This window comes from Oryctolagus cuniculus, chromosome 19 (genome assembly GCF_964237555.1).
Source record: "Oryctolagus cuniculus chromosome 19, mOryCun1.1, whole genome shotgun sequence".
NCBI lineage: Eukaryota > Metazoa > Chordata > Mammalia > Lagomorpha > Leporidae > Oryctolagus > Oryctolagus cuniculus.
In genome coordinates, this window is record NC_091450.1 from 55,146,561 (window position 1) to 55,166,296 (window position 19,736).

The 19,736-nt window shown below is 43.2% G+C and overlaps 1 protein-coding gene across 1 annotated transcript in view; it reads left to right on the plus strand.

The window, feature by feature from the left end:
• LOC127486036 (uncharacterized) overlaps positions 1 to 19,736 on the plus strand; it is a 167,068-nt gene that overhangs the window by 42,565 nt on the left and 104,767 nt on the right. The window lies entirely within an intron of this gene.

A 19,736-nucleotide genomic window follows, 5' to 3' on the forward strand; every position in this document is an offset into this window, starting at 1 on the left:
AATAATATATTTGAGATTTTAAGAATTTGAATGTCAGACTTCCGCTCTCCAGGCAAAAAATCAGATGTGAATTCCCTCAAGAAAATGACCAAGCTAGGAGGAAAGATAGCAAGATAACAACACTGCGGACTTCCCAAGGAAATAGTCTGCCTGCCTTGCCCTGGCAAACCTAAGGCAGCTCAGCAGCAGTCCAAGAGAAAATGTTCATTGCAGACTGGGGAACGAGGAGTCTCACACACTGCGGAATGGGGAGTCTCACACAGATCTGATTGAATGGTTTATCTGCCTATGGTGGACTGCCCTTAATGAGAAACCACTACAGAGTTTTTGGTTTGTTTGGGGGATTTGTTTGTTTATTTGAAAGTCAGAGTTACAGAGAGGGAGGGAGAGACAGAGATCTTTCATCCACTGGTTATAAGAAGCCAGGAGCCGGGGGCCCCACGTTGTCTCCCCACAAGGGTGACAGAGGCCCAAACAATCGACCCATCCTCAACAGCCATTCCCCAGGCCTCTAAAAGGGTGCTGGATCAGAAGTGGAGCAGCCAGGGCAGGAATTGGTCTGATCAATGGATGCCTGTGCCACTGGTGGCCCTACCCACTACACCACAGCACTGGCACCTGGCCTCACTGTTTTTGACCATACTTGTAAGAACAGTCTTCTGAGAAGTGCACGGCTGCCCCATCTCAGTTGATTTTTATAAATGATGAGAGATATGGATCTAATTCCATTCTTCTACACAAATCTATCGAGCTTTGCCAGCACCGTTTGTTGAAGAGATTATCCTTACACCAATGAAAGGTCTGAACCCTTTTGTCAAAAATCAGGTGGCTGTATGTATTTACATTAACTTTGGGATTCTCTGTTTCGCTCCATGTGTCTATGTCTCAGTTTTTTTATTGCCAGTCACATGATGTTTTAATTAGTGTAGCTTTTTAGTATGCTGTGAAGTCAGGTATTGTGATGTCTCCAGCTTGATTTTTATTTTCTCAGGATCACCTTAGCGGTTCTGGATCTTCTGTGGTTCTGTATGAATTTGAGGGTTGTTTTTTGTTCCTAATTCTGTAGAGAACATCATTGGTATTCTGTAGATTTCTTTATGAGGTAGACATTTTAATGATTTAGATTCTTCCAATCCACAAAAAAAGGAATACCTTTCCAGTTTTGTGTCCTTGATGGTTCTTTGGTCAGTGCTTTATAATTTTCATTATAAAGAGCTTTCATTTATTTGATTAAATTTATTCCTAAATATACTAATTTTTGTGGTTATTGTAAATTGGATTTTTTTGTTGCTCTCTTTGTCAGTGAGGCCATCGTTAATATGTAAAAAGGCAGCTATTTTTGTCTATTTGTATGTAAACTTTACTGAATTGGATTATCAGTTGAAGCAGCATTTTGGTGGAATGTTTGTGTTCTAGGAACAACATCATGTTTTCTGCAAACATTGATTATTTGACTTGTTCTTTTCTAATTTTAGTGCGTGTTATTTTGTTCTCTTCAATTGCTCTTGTGAAAATTTACAGTACTATATTCAGTCAGAGTGGTGAAAGTGGACATCCATGTGTTTTTACAGATTTTGATGAAATGCTTTAATCTTTTCCTCATTCAGCATAAAATTGGCTGTTGGTTTGTCAAATATAACCTTTATGATTTTCAGGAGTAACCCTTCTTTTCTTTATTCATTTGACAGGCAGAGTTACAGAGAGAGAGAGAGAGAGAGAGAGAGAGGAGCGAGAGAGAGAGAGGAGAGGGAGAGAGAGGAGAGAGGAGTGAGGGGAGAGGGGAGAGAGAGAAAGAGAGAGAGAGAGAGAAAGAAAGAGAAAGAGAAAGAAAGAGAAAGAGAAAGAGAAAGAGAAAGGTCTTCCTTCCATCGGTTCATTCCCCAAATGGCCGACATGGCCTGAACTGTGCAAGCCAAAGCCAGGAGCTATGAGCCTCCCCCAGGTTTACCTCATGGTTGTAGGGGCCCAAGCACTTGGTCCATCCCCCACCACGCTCCCAGGCCACAGCAGAGAGCTGGTCTGGAAGAGGAGTAACCGGGACTAGAACCCAACACCCATATGGGATGTCCGCGCCGGAGGTGGCGGATTAATCAGGTGAGCCATGGCGCTGGCCCCGAGGCATATTCCTTCTATATCTACCATCAAAGGGTAATGAATCATACCCAGTGCTTTCTCTGCATCTAATGAGAGTAGGGTTTTTATTCTTCCATTATGTTGATTAATTTATGATGTTGATTGGTTTGCAAATGTGGAACCACCGTGGCTTTTTCTGGATAAATTCCAGTTGATAGTTATGTATGAGCTTTTTGATGTTTTGAATTGTTTGGCTAGTACTTTGTTGAGAATCTTTGCATCTGTCTCCTTCGAGGATATAGGCCTGTAGTCTTCTTTCCCTTTTGTGTCTTTGTTTTTGGTGTCTAAGTGATGTTGGCCTCCTAAAAGGAGTTTGGCAGCGTTTCATCCTGTTCAGTGTTTTCAAATACTTTGAAAAGTGTTGGAGTTTGTCTTTAAATGTTTTGTGGAATTTGATAGTAAAACCACCAAGTCTTGGGCTTTTCATTGATGGAAGAATTTTGATTACTGCTACAATCCCATTACTTTTTATGAGTCTGTCAGATTGTGTTTATCTTCTGGATTTAATTTGGTAAGTTATTTGTATTTATAAACGTCTCCATTTCTCCAAGGTTTTCCAGTTTATTAGCATATAGTATTGGATAGCTATGTGTTTTGAAGCCTTTTATTTCAGTAGTGTTGGTTATAATGTCTACTTTTCCATCTAATCTTATTTACTTGAAATTTTGAGGGTTTTTCCTCTTTTTTTCTTTGTCAGTCTTGTTAGCAGATTATCTATTTTTTTAAAATGTTATGTAAAGTAAACAAATTTCATGTACTTGCTATATACATATTCAGGAGCATATTGATTCTTCGCATCCAATATTTCCTATATCCCATGCTTCCATACTTCTTCCTCCTCCCTCTCCCATTTGCACTGTTAATTCTTACAGATACCTATTTTCAGTTAACTTTATACTCATAATATTAACTGTACACTAAGTAAAAGTTCAAGAAATAGTCTGAAGAAAATAAATTGTTCCTCAAAGTGAGACAAGGCTTGTAAAAAAGCATCATATCTCAAAATGCCCATTTCACTCCTACACACGTGTTAAGTACTCTGTTAATTACCACAGATCAGGGACAACATACGGTATTTTTCTTTTTGAGACTAGGTTATTTCACTAAGTATAATGGTTTCCAGTTGCATCCATTTTGTTGCAAGAGACAGCATTGCATTTTTCCTGCTAAATAGTATCCCATATTGTGTGTATACCACAATTACTTCTTTTCAAGAGTTATTTATTTTAGAGGCAGAGTAAGAGAGAGGGAGAGACAGAGAATGAGAGGTCTTCTATCTGAGAATGAGAGGTCTTCCATCTGGTTACTCACTAAATGGCTGCAATGGCTAGAACTGGGCTGTTGTGGCCGGCCCTGCGGCTACCGTGCTAATCCTCTATCTTTTGGCCATGGCACTCCAGGTTCTAGTCTTGGTTGGGGTGCTGGTTGTGTCCCTGTGGCTCCTCTTCCAGTCCAGCTCTCTGCTGTGGCCCAGAAGTGCAGTGGAGGATGGCCCAAGTGCTTGGGCCCTGCACCCATGTGGGAGGCCAGGAAGAAGCACCTGGCTCCTGGCTTTGGATCGGCACAGTGCGCCAGCCATAGTGGCCATTTTGGGGTGAACCAATGGAAGGAAGACCTTTCTCTCTGTCTCTCTCTCTCTCTCTCTCTCTCTCACTGCCTAACTCTGCCTGCCAAAACAAAAGAAAAAAAAACAAAACAAAACAAAAGAACTGGGCTGTTCCAAAGCCAGGGGCCAGGAGCTTCTTCTGGGTCTCCCACGTGGGTGCAAGGACTTGGGCCATCTTCTACTGTTTTCCTAGGCCATCATCAGGGAACATCCAGGCTTAAAACTGGCACCACTATGGGGTGCTGGTGCAGTAGACTGAGACTTATCCCACTTTACCATGGTGCCTGCCCCCATAATTTCTTTACCTAGTCATCATTTGACAGAGATGTGGGAATGGTCCTCAGAAACGGGTAAGATACTCAGCATCCTGTACCAACCTAAGACAGGGCTCTAGGCCAAGCTGCCAGAGTTACCAATGACGGGTAAGGGCAGAGATGACTGAGGGCAGCCTAAGACAGAGGCCGTTCTCAATAAAATAAAAAAGGGGAAGATGTAGGCAGCCTTTGGACAAATCAGGGCCAATCTTGGCTTGAGAAATTTCTAGGATAAGAAAGTCACATACTCCCATCCTGAAGGAGGATGATAATCAAGAACACCCTGTTAAAATTATCTTTGCTGCCGGATGCCCCAATAACTTGCTTACGTATGTTACTATTTTTTGTGGTTCTTTGTGATTCTTTGTTCTGCAGCTGGATATGGATAAATGCCGCTGGGACTTTAGAATAAACGAGCCTTGATCAGCCTTGTTGTCTTGGCTCCATTCTCTGCACCCTTGTCCCTCTTTACAGTCCCACTCCCTCCTTCAGGTTCCATTCAACTGGTGCGGCAGGCCCGCACACTCAGCTCTGTGGGCATTTGGAGAGTGACCCATTAGATGAAAGTTCTCTCTTCTATCTGCCTTTCAAATAAAATAATTAATTAAAAATATTTTTTAGAAAAACAAAAATGGGTATGTTAAAAATCCTAACACCTGGTACCTCAGAATTGTGTTGGGTTTTGAAAGCATCCGAAGGTCTTTGGCTTGATTTAAGCTTGTAAATATCTGCAAAGAGGGGCTGCTTATTGCAGCAGTCACCTTGCAAATACAACTACTCTCATGTTTTCTGAGTCTTTTTGCAGGTGGAAAATCCAGAAAGCCGGGCATTAAAAAACATTATTAATATAAAGAACAGATTTCATGTATTTCATAGGTACAATTCTTTTTTAGAAAAGATTTATTTTAAGATTTATTTTATTTCTTTGAAAGAGTTACAGAGATAGTTAGAGACAGAGAGAAGGTCTTCTACCTTCTTGTTCGCTTCCCATATGGATGTAATGGCTTGAGCTGTGGTGATCCAGAGCCAGGAGCCAGGAGCTTCTTCCAGGTCTCCCATGTGGGTGCACGGCCCCAAGGACTTGGGCCATCTTCTACTGCTTTCCCAGGCCATAGCAGAGAGCTGGATCGTAAGAGGAGCATCTGGGATTAGAACTGGCACCCATACAGGATGCCGGCGCTTCAGCCCAGGTCTTTAACCCACTGTGCCATAGCACCAGCCTTATTTATTTATTTATTTATGTCAGAGTTACAGAGATTAAGACCAAGAGGGAATCTTACTTATTTAAGATTTTATTTATTTCAGAGATGGAGTTACAGACAGATGGAGAGAGAGACAGAGAGAGAGGTCTTCCATCCACTGGTTCACTTCCCCCCAAATGGCTGCAATGGCTGGAGCTGGGCTGATACCAGGAGCTTCTTCCAGGTCTCCTACACCGGTCCAGGGGCCCAAGCATTTGGGCCATCATCTACTGTTTTCCCAGACCATCAGCAGGGAGCTGAATGTGAAATGGAGTAGCCATTGGGACCATCTGGGGAATGAACCAGCAGATGGAAGACCTCTCTCTCTATCTCTCTGCCTCTCCTTCTCTCTTTGTGTAACTTTAACTGTCAAATAAATTTAAAAATCTTTAAAAAAAAAACTACATATAGCCAAAGACAACACACTTTTGCTTTCTTTTTATATTTTATTCAATTCTTTACTTAATTATTTTTGTATTTGAGGGACAGAGAATCTAGTAGTGGTGGGGAGGAGAGAGAGAGAGAATTTCTTACCAGCTGATTGATTTCCCAATTGCCTACAACAGCTGGGGCTGAGCCAGGAGCTTACAGTCCAATCTGGATCTCCTCCCACGTGCGTGTCAGGGACCCAAGTACTGGAGCCATCACCACTGCCTCCCAGGATGTGCATGAGCAGGAAGCTTCAGGAGTGGAGTGGGGACTCACACCCAGACACTGGGATGAGGGATGCTGGTGTCTATGTGGTGTCCTAACAGCTGCACCAACTGCCCGCCCCAGACAGCAGACTTCTAACAGGGAGTTGCAGGCTGTGTCCTCATCACCTAGTTATGAAGAAGGCCTTGTGGTCGATGTATGTTATGGTATTTAGCTAACACTTTAAATCTCATGAAAATTTTAATACGCAGCATGTAAATGTGTACTGCATTTGCACAGATAATGGTGTGTTTGGATGAGGTCACAGGCATTAGCACAAAGGGGTTGTTTAACAGTTATCTGCCATCCCCACTTGTCTTCAAATACTGTGATTGAGATGGAACTCTAGCACATGAAAGCACTTGTTCACAGAGCCATTTTTAGAACATAAATTGATATTATAACAGAAGCCCTCTCTTAGCTCAGCATAATAGATAGGAGCCATCATGTATTCCTGATCCAGGTTATGCTATGAGAATGAATTATTTTATTAACAGCTCTTCTAAGTAGCATTAGTGCTGATAAATGAAGAGATTTAATGTAATATTGATAATATTATGCATGCAGAATAGCATACTTCATCTCAGTAAAATAATTAAAATATACTTGAGGATGTTTTACACGCCATCCACACTTGAGAGTGTTTATTGGTTGTTACTGAGTACATCAGCATTAGCCAGGAATGCCAATGATCTCATAAACATCCTATATTCAGAATTCTGAAAAAAATTCTGAACAAAAGCATTTTTTAAGATTTATTTATTTACTTGAAAGTAAGAGTTACACAGAGAGAGGAGAGAGAGAGAGGACTTCCACCTGCTGGTTCATTCCCAAATTGGTCGCAACAGCTGGAGCTGTGTCAATCTGACCCAGGAGCTTCTTCCAGTTCTCCCGCATGGATGTAGGGGCCCAAGGACTTGGGCCATCTTCTACTGCTTTCCCAGACCATAGCAGAGAGGAGGATGGGGAGTGGAGCAGCCGTGACTACGGAAATTTGAATGCTTGTTTATGTTGTGCTCCGCTGGTCTCAGGAGGCCATCTTCTCTTTTGTTCCTTTTGTCTGACTGGTATATTTAAAAAGACTCGTCTTTGAGTTCAGATATTCCTTCTTTTGCTCAGTCTAGTCTCTGTTGTTGAGATTTGTAACTTTTTTGACTCAATCACTTCATGCTTTCTAAGATTTCTCTTTAGTTCTTTTTCAAGGTCTCTGTCTCTGTTGAAGTTTTCATTCATTGATATCATGCATAACGTTCAGCTAACTGTCCATATTCTCTTGTGTCTCTCTGAGGATCCTTATAGCCTGTCTTTTGAATTCGTTATCTGGCATTTTACTCACCACCTTTTCTTTGTGTTCTTGTACTGTAGTGTGGTTATATTCTTTTTGGGTAGCATATTGTTTCACTTTTCACTCTTCTGTCCCTATGTTGATTGTTGCACATCTGATAGATCAGTTTTTTTGTATCATTTTTAAGGGATGGTTTTCCAGGATGGAAGGATTTTTCCTGAATGTCTGTCTTTAGGTATTGACTATGTAGCATGTTTTTGTCTCCATTTCAAGTTAAATACCATAGCGGCCTCTCCGTATAGCTTATTTGGCTGTAGTTCACTACAGCAGCATCAAGGGTGTGGGTATTTCTGGGGTCCATTGGAGTTGCTTGGCCCCGTGGTATGGAGTCTCTCAGCCACCACTAGAGTGAGGGAACAGAGTTGCAGAAATGACATTCTTTCTGGAAGCACACCTGGCTGGCTCTGTGAGTGGGCCCAGTGACGGCTCACCACCCATCACCCAAATGTGATACAAGAAGTGCTAGAGACCACTGGTTCTGGGAGCAGGCCAAGCTGACCCTGGGACAGCCTGGTTATGTGGCCTGAGCCATTGCCTGATGTGCCAGAGCCCCAGGAGTAGCAGTGAAGCCCATTAGACGGGGCAAGCAGACCCCTAGTCACTGCCAGAGGGTGGGGCTGGAGCTGCTGTATTGTATTTGAGGCTGGGATTTACAGGCCACAGGACCTCCAGAGGGGCAGAAGTGACAGGAGTAGTGCTGGCGCTGGGCACAGATGATTTTTCTACTCATTTATTTATTTATTTATTTATGTACAGGCAGAGTGGACAGTGAGAGAGAGAGAGAGAGAGAGAGAGAGAAAGGTCTTCCTTTTTGCAGTTGGTTCACCCTCCAATGGCCGCCGCGGCCAGGAGCCAGGTGCTTCTCCTGGTCTCCCATACAGGTGCAGGGCCCAAGCACTTGGGCCATCCTCCTCTGCACTTCCCGGGCCATAGCAGAGAGCTGGCCTGGAAGAGGGGCAACCGGGACAGAATCCGGTGCCCTGACTGGGACTAGAACCCAGTGTGCCAGCACCGCAGGTGGAGGATTAGCCTATTGAGCCGCGGCGCCAGCCAATTTTTCTACTCTTAAAGAGAACCTGTTTGTGTTTCTTGTGGTAACATTTCCAAAACTATTTCCAAAACTCCACCTTGACCCCAATTTAAGAAGCAGACTCACAGAGAATGATTAATAACTGTTCACTTCCACTGAACTGTGATGCACTGGGTGATTCCAACTATGCCAGACATGGAAGCTGGGAACTAAATCCAGGTCTCCCATTTGCATGGCAGTGATAGATTTCTGTGAGTCATCATCTGACTCCCAGGGTCTTCGTTGGCAGAACCTGGATTCAAACTGAGGCACTGTAATTGTGGGTGTCTCAATGGGTGTTCCAACTACAAGGCAAAATGCCCATTCACAAAAATGTTTTTAACTGTCAAGGCAGGTCACCTCCAGCCTCCAGCAGTTGGACAGTTACTATGGAAGTGTCCTTACCATTTGCTGCATTCAGCAGCTTCTCTCTTCCTGGTAAGCTTGTATTTCTTGTAGTGGCCCATATTTCTCATGTTCAGGGACGCTGTTTTCCTTATGACCTCAATTTTTGGGCTAATCTAAGAAGAGAATTGGTGTTTAGTATGTTGTACTATTTTCTTGTCTTTACAAGTGACTATTTAGTTATTTACATTTTGGAGCAGAAATTTGACATTTCCTTTGAAATTAATTAAAAGAAAAATCACCAATTACAGATGCATAACACCTTGGTGTTAGTAGATTCATGTAATTGTGCAACCATCACTAGGGTTCTGTTGTAAAAATTTTTATTGCCTTCCAAAGACCAGGGAATCCTCTTTGTAGTCATTCATTTCCCATTCATTGATTACCATGACTGCAATTGAAAAGATCAAAAATCTGGAAAGCAGGTATCATCAAATTTGAATCATTAAATTTGAATTTTATTAGATTATGCCCTCATCCAATTGATCTTTTTCCTACTTTTGAGATAAACAGAGGAGAGATCTCATTATATCTATTGGGAATAATTTAAGGAAACAAGCCATCTAATAGAGCAGATCTGAAAAACCTAAAGGAGAATGGTGGAGTAAAGTCATAGTGAATGTGTTTTCTTAAGTAGTATTTAGTGTGTTCCTTAGTCTCAGCCTGTCAGAGAGTGGTTGAAAATCAGCTGAGTATTAATAATAGGGCTTTCTGAGCTCTGATAAAAGAGTAGTCCCATCTCATATATTTGAACAGTGGAAGTAGCTATGTTTGATCTAAAGTAAGCTGAAATACAGATAATAGATTCTGGGTGATGAGTTACATTCTTGGGACAGGGAGCCTTGAGGGCAAGGCTTGTGTGTGAATTCTGCTGCCAATCAGTTGCCACAGGAGTTTGCAAAATTCTCACGGCAATCATTTTCGTCAGTTTGTCAAGAAATAGGATAAGATCTTTGTACCTCTCTGGTGTCCGTTCTTCCGAGATTTCTCTGAGTTCCTGGGGTCCAGGGATGTGTGTAAAACACGCCTGGGGAACTGAAGATGAGACCTGATGTTTGTCATTACTCTGTGTCTCCTGCAGCAGCCTGGGCTTAGTCTACATTCTGAGCTCAAGAGCTGAGGGAGTGCATCAGAGACAGCATGTTTGTGGGACAGGAGTTAGCCCAAGCAACACCAGGTGACATTAGAGCAAGTGGCACCCAAAGAGGGTGCAGATAGGGATAAGCCCAGTCACAAACTTCAGGGGACTCTCACATATGCCTGATCCACTATCCAACTCCTCCAGGGGCATCCTGAGTTGAGCAGTAAGGACTGGGAGAGGAACTTATTCCACAGTGATGTGTGTACCTGTCCAGGGAGCTTCTCTGATGGATCCAGATTAGGTTTGTAGAGGAGTGGATGCACTCCCTCCTGTAGGATGAGGCTGTGAGCCTGAGGCTCTGACCAGACACAGGAGGCTCAGTTCTGGGGCTGTCCTTGCAGGTGATGCCCTCTAAGGAGAGTTGACTTAGAGAGAGCAGGTGGAACTTGAGGAAGGGATGGGTATGTCTGTTCTTACGTTAAATAGTTCTTCCCTAAAGTCAGGTATATCAGGGTAATGGGGCCCTTCCTCTGACGTGTTGGTACTAAGGATATTCTTCCAGGCTTTGAGTTGAGAAAGACTACACACAGTACTTTTTAGCTGTAAGAAGTATTTGGGATTCAGCTATCAATGTGTCCCTGCAGAAACTCAAGTCCATGAATGGTAGATCCCAGGTTGTTTTGCTAACAATGTGATGTTTCTGATACACTGGAGCCTGGCAGGGTAAGAAAAGTACATTGGCGGTCATGATAGTAAGATGAGGAGAGGAAACCTCTGTGCCATTCTATTTTTTTATTTGACAGAGTTAGACAGTGAGAGGAGGGAGAGAGAGAGAGAAAAGTCTTCCTTTCGTTGGTTCACCTCACAAATGGCTGCCACGGCCCAAGCTATTCTGATCCAAAGCCAGGAGCCAGGTGCTTCCTGCTGATCTCCCATGTGGGTGCAGGGGCCCAAGCACTTGAGCCATCCTCCACTGTTTTCCCAGGCCACAGCAGAGAGCTGGACTGGAAGAGGAGCAACCGTGACTAGAACGTCACACCCATATGGGATGCCGGCACCGCAGGCAGAGGATTAACCAAGTCAGCCAAGGCGCCAGCCCCTGTGACATTCTGTTTCACTGTCCTTCCTTGGATGGTGCAGGGTCCTCCTTAATGAAGTGGGTTTTCTGCCTCTGTGCTGAGAGCACTGTACACTTGACAGGGCCTTAGGGAAGGAGTCAGTCTCTCAGGGTATTGCCATCACTTTGACTCTCTGTTGACACACAGAAATTTATGCTGCCAAGATTGCCCAGGAAACTAATGTTAATTGTAACTATTATGTCCTGGCCAGCCAGGGAAATATGAAGGTAATATAAAAAAATCAAAGGACATCTTTTTCATACTGATGAAATAGGATTTGTTGTCTCCTTTATAAGTTAAGTAGAATCCAGCCCTCAAGATTCTCTCTCAATATAAAAAAATAAGTGTATATCAGCCATCTTATGAAAATTTTATAATTCAGTATTTTATCATCAAATTATAATTTATGTAAGTAGAAGTAAAGTAACTCCAAAGTTGATAGTGAGGTCCATGTAGCAGAATCTGGGGTTGAAGGTCATTCCATCATGGTTTTTATGCTTAGAAAGAAAAGAAATGACCTCTGTGTTGTTTATCTGCTTTTCCAACCCAGTTCTGTAACCTGTCCCTCACTGCCTATTGAAAAAACCTGAATTCTAAATGAATCAGGCCCATCTCAGGTATTTCCTGAGCAAACTGAGGGTCACACATGGTGCCAGTTAATGGGGCTCTGGGGAGATAGGGGTATCACAGAGCAGTCCTGTCAAAAATATCTTAGTGTCCCTTTCTCTAGTTTAGCCTGGGTTATCTGTGGGTGAGAATACCAGTAGTAAAAATGCATAGGCTCTTGTCGCATAACAGGAAGATGGTAATGAATGCTGTTGTCTGTCATGGATGCCGCTCATCCTCCCAAAAATTGAGGACCAGAAAGGTCTAAAGATTCTCCTGCACAGTACTTGAGTGCCCCCTGTAGTATGGGGATAGACAAGTAAACAGTTGTACTGCCTGGGTAGCGCATGACTTAAAAAGAAATCACTGGGGGTCTGCTCAGAAAGTGAAATTTTACGTAATACTGCACATAGATGGAATGAAGTTTAATTCAGTGCAAGATACCTCAGCATTCAGCAACGGAGGCCCCTCCTGTTGTGATGGTTGTCCATGCCAAATAGGAAAAAGAACTACTTGATTTCATTGGTCTTACAGAACTAGGAGGACCTGAATGCATTTCAGCAAGTTGAAAAAACAGCTCTGCCTCCAGGGGCCTTCCAATAGAATTGGTTTCATTGTGAGTGCCATACAAGGTGGTAGAATAGAGGTAATAATATCCTTGAGATGAACTGACTGAGAGCAGCACTACATAATTTCGAATCAACAAGGAGAGAAAATTTTTGCCTTGGTAGACATTGCACATTGAGCCCACAATCTGCAATCATCCTTTCACAGAATATATTCATTGTTACAGCTGCCAAGGCAAGTATTCATTACAAAGCCAACTTAGTTTAGTAAGAATCTCAGTGGGTGACCCCACGATCATACACTACTTCTGTTTTTAATAAATAAATAGTGATTTTTGAGCAATTTTACCCATTGCTACATTTATTCCACCAATAACTGCTATCCTTTATCTTTGAGTGGTTGGACATACCCTATGGACAAATGGGTAGTTTGTAAGTCTTCAGAATGGTTCTGAAGGCATATATTGATAGGAGTCAATTGTATTACAATGGTAGTAATTTGGTGTAGAGAGCTCCAGCTCTAGCGTTGCTCATGAATCTAGACACACAGGTGGAAATACACCTCACCAGGAGTTAGTATTGTCTTCTCAAAATCACCTGGTGATTCTAAACACTCAGCTTTGAACTGATTGATGTTGTATCTTTCCCTTTGAAATAAGCATGCAGCTTCTGCCGAGCCAGCTTCAGGCTATTGAATAACAGGAAAAAAACTGCCAAGTGTTGCCAGTTAAAATTTGCCTTTGGGTTTAGAAAGACTTACCTCCACAACCGGTCTGTGGCAGCCCTAAGCTGTGTAATGATGGGAAAATTACTTATCCTCTCTGAGCTTGTGTTTTTTTTTAACCTTATAACAAGAAGTGGCATATCTTAAAATTGTGATCAATGATTTATTAACAGTAAAGAAAAATAAAGACTCTTACAGGAGGCATCTAGCAGAGTCCCTATCACTCAAGAAATGGTACTATTTTTCAGTTACTATCTTGTCTGCTTTTGGTGGTTTGAAGGAAACAGGGCCAGTTATAATTTGCAGAATTGTTTCTGTTTATTCTTTGTCCAAAGTGCATGTCAAGGACCAAATTATTTGAGTCATTACCACTGCTTCCTAGGTTCTGCATTGGCAGGAAACTGGAATCTAGGGCAAAGATGGAAGTTGAGACCAAGTACTCAGGTATGGGACATGGGCAACCCAACCAACAATTTAACCTCTAGGCCAAATGTCTACCTCTGATTCCTAAATCTGTAGTTACCCTGTATCTTTTATTTTGGCTCCTTTTTCTTCTCCTCCTCCTCCTCTACCTTCTTTGTGTGGAGATAGGCACACTACTTCTGCATTTGCAAAATTACTTTCTTTTCTTATATCTAATGTAACATTATTTCAAAATGTGATGACTTAATAATATATCATTTTCTTACAGATTTATCTTTATTTATTTGGATGAGAGAGGTAGAGACAGAGAGAGAGAGGCCTTCCATCCGTTGGTTCACTCCCCAAATGGCTACAACAGCCAGAGCTGGGCTGATGCAAAATCAGGAGCTAGCAGCCTCTTCTGGGTCTCCCATGTGGGTGCAAGGGGCTCAAAGACTTGGGCCATCTTCTGCTTTCCCAGACCATAGCAGAGAGCTGGATTGGAAGTGGAGCTAGAACTGGCGCCCGTATGGGATGCTGGCACTTCAGGGTAGGGCCTTAACCTGCTGTGCCACAGCACCGTCCTGAATAATATTCTTTTAAAAGGGTTATTTATTTATTTGAAAGGCAAAGCTACAGAGAGAGGGAAAGATAGACATTTTCTTTATTTTTTTAAGAAATGTTTGCATCCCTCATCAGGGCCACTTTTCTTTCTTTTTGATTTATTTGACAGTTACAGAGAAGCAGAGAGGGAGAGGGGAAGGGTGGAGAAAGGTCTTCTGGCTGCTGGTTCACTCCTCAAATGGCCTCAATGGTCAGAGCTGGGCATATCTGAAGCCAGGAGCCAAGATGTTCTTCTGGTTCTTACACACAGGTGCAGGGGTAGAAGTACCTGGGCCATTTTTTTACTGCTTTCCCAGGCCACAGCAGAAAGCCGGATTGGAAGTGGGGTAGCCAGGGTACAAACTGGCACCTTGGGCACTTGCACTGCAGGTGGTGGCTTTACCCACTACCCCACAGCACTGGACCCCAGAGAGACATTTTATACCCTCTGGTTTATACCCCAAATGGTCACAAGAGCTTGAGCTGGGCCAGTCTGAAGCCAGGAGCCTGTAACTGCATCCTGATCTTTACCATAGGTAGCAAGGTCCCAAGGACTTGGCTCATCTGCTGCTCTCCCAGGCACATTAGCAGGGAGCAGCTGGGACTTGAACTGATACTTGTATGGGATGCCAGCCCTGCAGGTGGTAGCTTTACCTGAAATGCCATAATGTTGTCTCCAGGAATAGTTTGTTTTGCACTCTCATGCCTCAGTGGATTTAGTGAGCTTTCTGGACTCCGTTGATCAGTTCCTGTCTGTGACCCTTCAGGGGGTTATGATTATGTCAGTTGAGACTACTGGTGTTTGGGCTCACTCAGAAGACTGGTAGTTGACACTGTCTGTTAATGGGACACTAAGATTATAATGTGTTTTGCTTTCTTGTATTTGTTTAATTTTTCTTTTTGCAGATCTTGGAATCACTTATTTTTTAATTTTATTTAAGTTATACAAGTTTCATGTATTTCATATATACAGATTTAGGAACACAGTGATACTTGCTACCCTATCCTCCCTCCCACCCATGCTCTAACCCTTCTTCCTATTCCATTCCCACTCTTAATTTTTTAGCTTTTATTTAATTAATACAAATTTCATAGGTACAGCTTTAGGAATATAGTGGTTCTTCCCCCCCAGAGCCTCCCTCCCACCCCAACTCCCGTCCCACCTCATACTCCTCCCATCCCATTCTTCATTAGGATTCATTTTTAATTATTTTTATATAGAATACCAAGTCTATACTAAGTAAAGATTTCAACAGTTTGCACCCATACAGACACAAAGCACCCACACAGACACAAAACGTATAAAGTACTGTTTGAAGACAATTTGCAGCAGTGGGGTGGCTGGATCATAGGGTAGGTCTATAGAGGTATCTCCATACTGTCTTCCACAGTGGCTGCCCCTGTTTGCATTCCCACCAACAGTGGACCAGAGTACCTTTTTCATCGCATGCTCGCCAGCCTCTGTTATTTGTTGATTTCTGTGTGAGTGCCATTCTATGTGGAGTGACATGAAACCTCATTGTGGTTTTGATTTTCATTTCCCTAATGATTAGTGATCCTAAGTATTTTTTCAAGTGTTTGTTGGCCATTTTATTATTATTATTTAAAAGGCAGAGTGACAGAGAAAGAGGGGGAGACAAAGAGACATAGTGGGAAAAGAGATCTTTCTCTGGTTCACTAACAGAATGGCTGTAATCCCTGATGGAGTCAGGAGCCTGGAACTCCATCCAAGTTTATAATGTGAGTGGTAGCACTTAAGTATTTGGACCATGTTCATCTCATTTTCCAGGTGCACCTTACTGGTCAAGAATATATTATGGGGCCAACTAGAGTTCAGAAGATATTGGGGGCAGGCGCTGTGATGTACAGGTATAGCTGCCACCTGGAGTACCAGCATCCCATATGGGCACAGGTTTGAGTCCTGGCTGCTCCACTTCTGATCCAGCCCTCTGCTATGGCCTGGGAAGGCAGCAGAAGATGGCCAAAGTGCTTGAGCCTCTGCCCCAGCGTGGGAGACCTGGAGGAAGCTCCTGGTTCTTGGCTTCGGATCAGCGCAGCTCCTGCCATTGCAGCCATCTGGGGAGTGAACCAGTGGATAGGGGACCCCCCCCTTCACTCTTTCTCTGCCTTTCAAAAAAATAAAGACTTTTACAAATGATATTACAGAATGCTGGGTGAATGTGCAGAGGGTGTAACATCTTTTATATTGGGTGCAACGTTGTTTTCCAGTTTTGGAATTGTTGCCAAGAAGAAGTAGAATATGCCAAATACATGATTTCCTGGTGTGTATTACCCCTAGGGTAGACATATGCTGTCAGTGTAGCCAAACACAGACAGCTGCCCTCAGCTGGAAAGAAGCTGCTAAGTTGTCATTTCTGGCAGTGACTTCAGCAGTTGTAAGGTCACTGAGCTTTCACAGGCAGCAGTGCCTGCACTGGTATGATAGTGACACCAAAAGCCTGCATCAGTGACAGTGGGAGCCTTCGGTAAGCAAATCAGAAAGATCAAGATCTGGGGACAAGTTGTAGTTTAGAATCTCAGCCACACAGAGGACTCTCTTTGTGTCTTGCTCCTGGTTGTGGTTCACTATCTTCTTCAGGGGTTCTTTTGTATGCTGCCTATGATCCTTCAATGCACTTTTCAAAAATTTCTTGAATCAAGGTTTAATTCTCATTTTTTATGTCTTAGAATTCTAATTCACACAAAATAAATTATTTTAATGTTGTTTTTATGAGGCAATAAATCTTGGTCTAATGCTAAACTATATACCATGATCATATCAGGAAATCTGTAGTCAGAAACAAATAATTGCATCATTCTAACATTTTGGATATTGGTATTATTATATTATTCTCAAACATATGATATTTCAGCTTTACTGCTGCTTTTTGTTGAGGCTTTTGAAAATAAATACCACATTCCATAAATGTTTATTGTAGTATATGCATGGCTTAGCCCTTAGAGTGCTTATATTCCACTACAGAAATAAATTTGAAAAACAAAGATAAGATATGCAATATATGTATATAACTTAATTTCAACCTTTTCTCATTTTGCCTTCAAAATCTTTTTTGGTTAAAATATTTTGAAAGAAGTCAGAAAATATTCTAGGGAGTGCAACTGCTGAGTAGGGCTTTCAAAAGGCTGAGTCATCTCACCTGAGCTGCCAGGAGTCAGAAAGCAGAATATTCATGATAGTCGTGATTCCAGGAGCAAGAAGTGAAGACAACTCCTCATAAACAGCATTACCAAAAGCAGTGGGTTAAAATAAGTGAAGTAAAGGAATTGCTCCAGAAAAAAACTAACCCATCAAATTTTCTCAGACTATCAAAGGTGTTAAAATAAGTATCACATAGTGGAGTACTGGTAGCAATGCCACATTGCAATGTTAACTCTTGTACAGATATTTAAAGGAAGATTACCAAAAACATGAAAAAAAAATCTAAAAGCACAGCTAAATGGAAAACCAGAAGGGGAAAAGCTGTTATCATATGATCCCCTAAAACAGACATCAGACCGGCAGTGAATCTTCATCGTGTTTGATATAATTGTAGAGCAGTGAATTTTTCTCTCCTTACACTCTACTCTCTACATTGCTCACGTCTCAGTTAATTGGCTCGATTCTCTGTACAGACTACTTTATATCAGAGGAATGTGTGTGTGTGTGTGTGTGTGTGTGTGTGTACAAGTGCATTCTGAAGAGGAAAGGAGACCATAAATAGTTGAGAACAAAGTACTATCTAAATCAAAATGCAAATGTCACTCCTGTCTCTCCCTTTGTATTTTCAGCAGCAGAGTTGTTTGCCAAAGAGTGACTATCAAGGCCTTCACTAATGTTCTAAGGAGGGCACAATGTTCCACTCCCAAAACAATGTAACCCAGTGGTTTTCAGCAAGGAAACTGCTAAATTTCCCAAAGGATTCCTTACTGTTAGTAAGACTTCTGAAAATTAACTAGTGAGAATAAATGCCACGAAATCTAACATTAGTACTCTGAACTGAATTTGCTTATGCCGGACCTCTAAACAATAAATTGTGTTCTGCTGTGTTGCTATGCCCGTTCATGAGGCATAGCCATTTTAAAGTAAAGCATCTTGGAGATTCCAAAAGAGCAGAATGGGGAAGGGGTGTACTGCTTTAGGCTAGGGGAAAACAGCAAAAAAAAAAGTGGATGAAGTATATTCTTAGGGGAGACTTGGAGAGCAAACTACAGGAAGTGCTGAGGAAGGAAGAAGGACACCGTGGATCATGGTGGAAGGCCCACGTGGACGCAAAGCAGCAAGCACAGACACAGCACATGACCCCAGGAGCCGAGAGCAGGAGACTGCACCAGCTTTGGAGAGTGAGTGAGATCAGAGTGCAGAAACCTGTGACACTGGTGATCTAGCTGGAGGGAGAGCCTGGTCGACTGCGCTGTCTGTGAATGCGGCCTGGAGTCCTGATTGCGACAGGGCATCCACTTACCCAGTGGGACAAAGGGGCACATTTCCCTCTCCCTGTTTCCCCACAAACAGGTGGCTGAGAGAGGGCAGGTGGAATTATGGGTGTAAGTAGCAGCTGAGCAGGTCTCAGGCATGTGCCCAGCAGCTGGCAGTTCAGCTGGAGGATGGTGGGGAGAAGGTGCCATTGTGAAACAAGGAGGGGCTGTGGCGAGTGACTCTTGGTGCACGTGTGGGATCCAGGGATATTGCCAGAGAGCAAAGTCCCTGTTCCCCACTGACCTTGAGTCTGGCTGGGAGGATTGATGGGGGCTGTGTACCCAGGTAAAACTGTGAGGTACTCCCAGGCACTCAACATAGCAGAGGCTCAGGGGCTCAAAACCCAAGGTGGAGCAGCCACAGAGAGCTGGTTCTGGGAACATGGCTCTCTCTCCATGGATGGGTGGAGCAGATCTTCTGCACGCCATGGCTCAGAGAGCTTCCCCCAGGTGTCCCAGTTGGATTCAGAGGCCCAAAGACATGGGCCATCTTCTCTGCTTTCCCACGTGGGAGATGTGAATGAAGCTCCTGGTTGCTGAGTTCAGTCTAGCCCAACCATGGCATCCAGGATTCTCCTGGTAAACTTCTCTCTGGGGGAGGGTGTGTGGCACAGCGATGACACCACCTGTTGGGACGCTCCCATCCCATAACAGAGGACCTGAGTTCAAGTCCCAGCTCTCCTTCCAGTTCCAGTTTCCTGTAATACCCACCCTGGGAGACAACAGGTAGTGGCTCAAGTTGTTGGGTCCTTGCCACCCACATGGACCCAGGTTGAATGCCTGGGTCCTGGCTTCTGCCTGGCCCAGCCATGGATGTTGTACCTATTTGGAGGGCTAAACAAGGATGGACGTTCTCCCCATCTGTCTTTTTCTCTTTTGTGTGTCCCTGCCTTTCCAATCAATAAAAAAATTGGGGGCCAGTGTTGTAGCATAGTAGGTTCAGTCACCTTTTGTAATGCCAGCATCCCATATGGGTACTGGTTTGTATCCAGGCTGTTCCACTTCTGATCAGGATTCTCTCGAATGTCCTGGGGAAAGCAGTGGCAGATGGAACAAGTGCTTGGGGCCCTGCCACCCTCATGGGAGACCGGGAAGTCTCGACTCCTGACTCCTGACTCCCGGCTTTGGCCTGGTCCCATAGTGGTTGATGCAACCACCTGGGGAGTAAACCAGTTGGATGGAAGATCTCTCTATGTCACAGTCTCTGTATCTTGGGCTTTCAAATAAATACCTAATCATAAAAAAAATAAAAAAATTGTTTGGCACACTGGTCTTCCCCTGGCCCAAAGGGCCTCTAACCTTTGGCCAGCAGGACTGCCACTTTCCTGCATTCTGTCCTGTGAAGTTTGCTCTT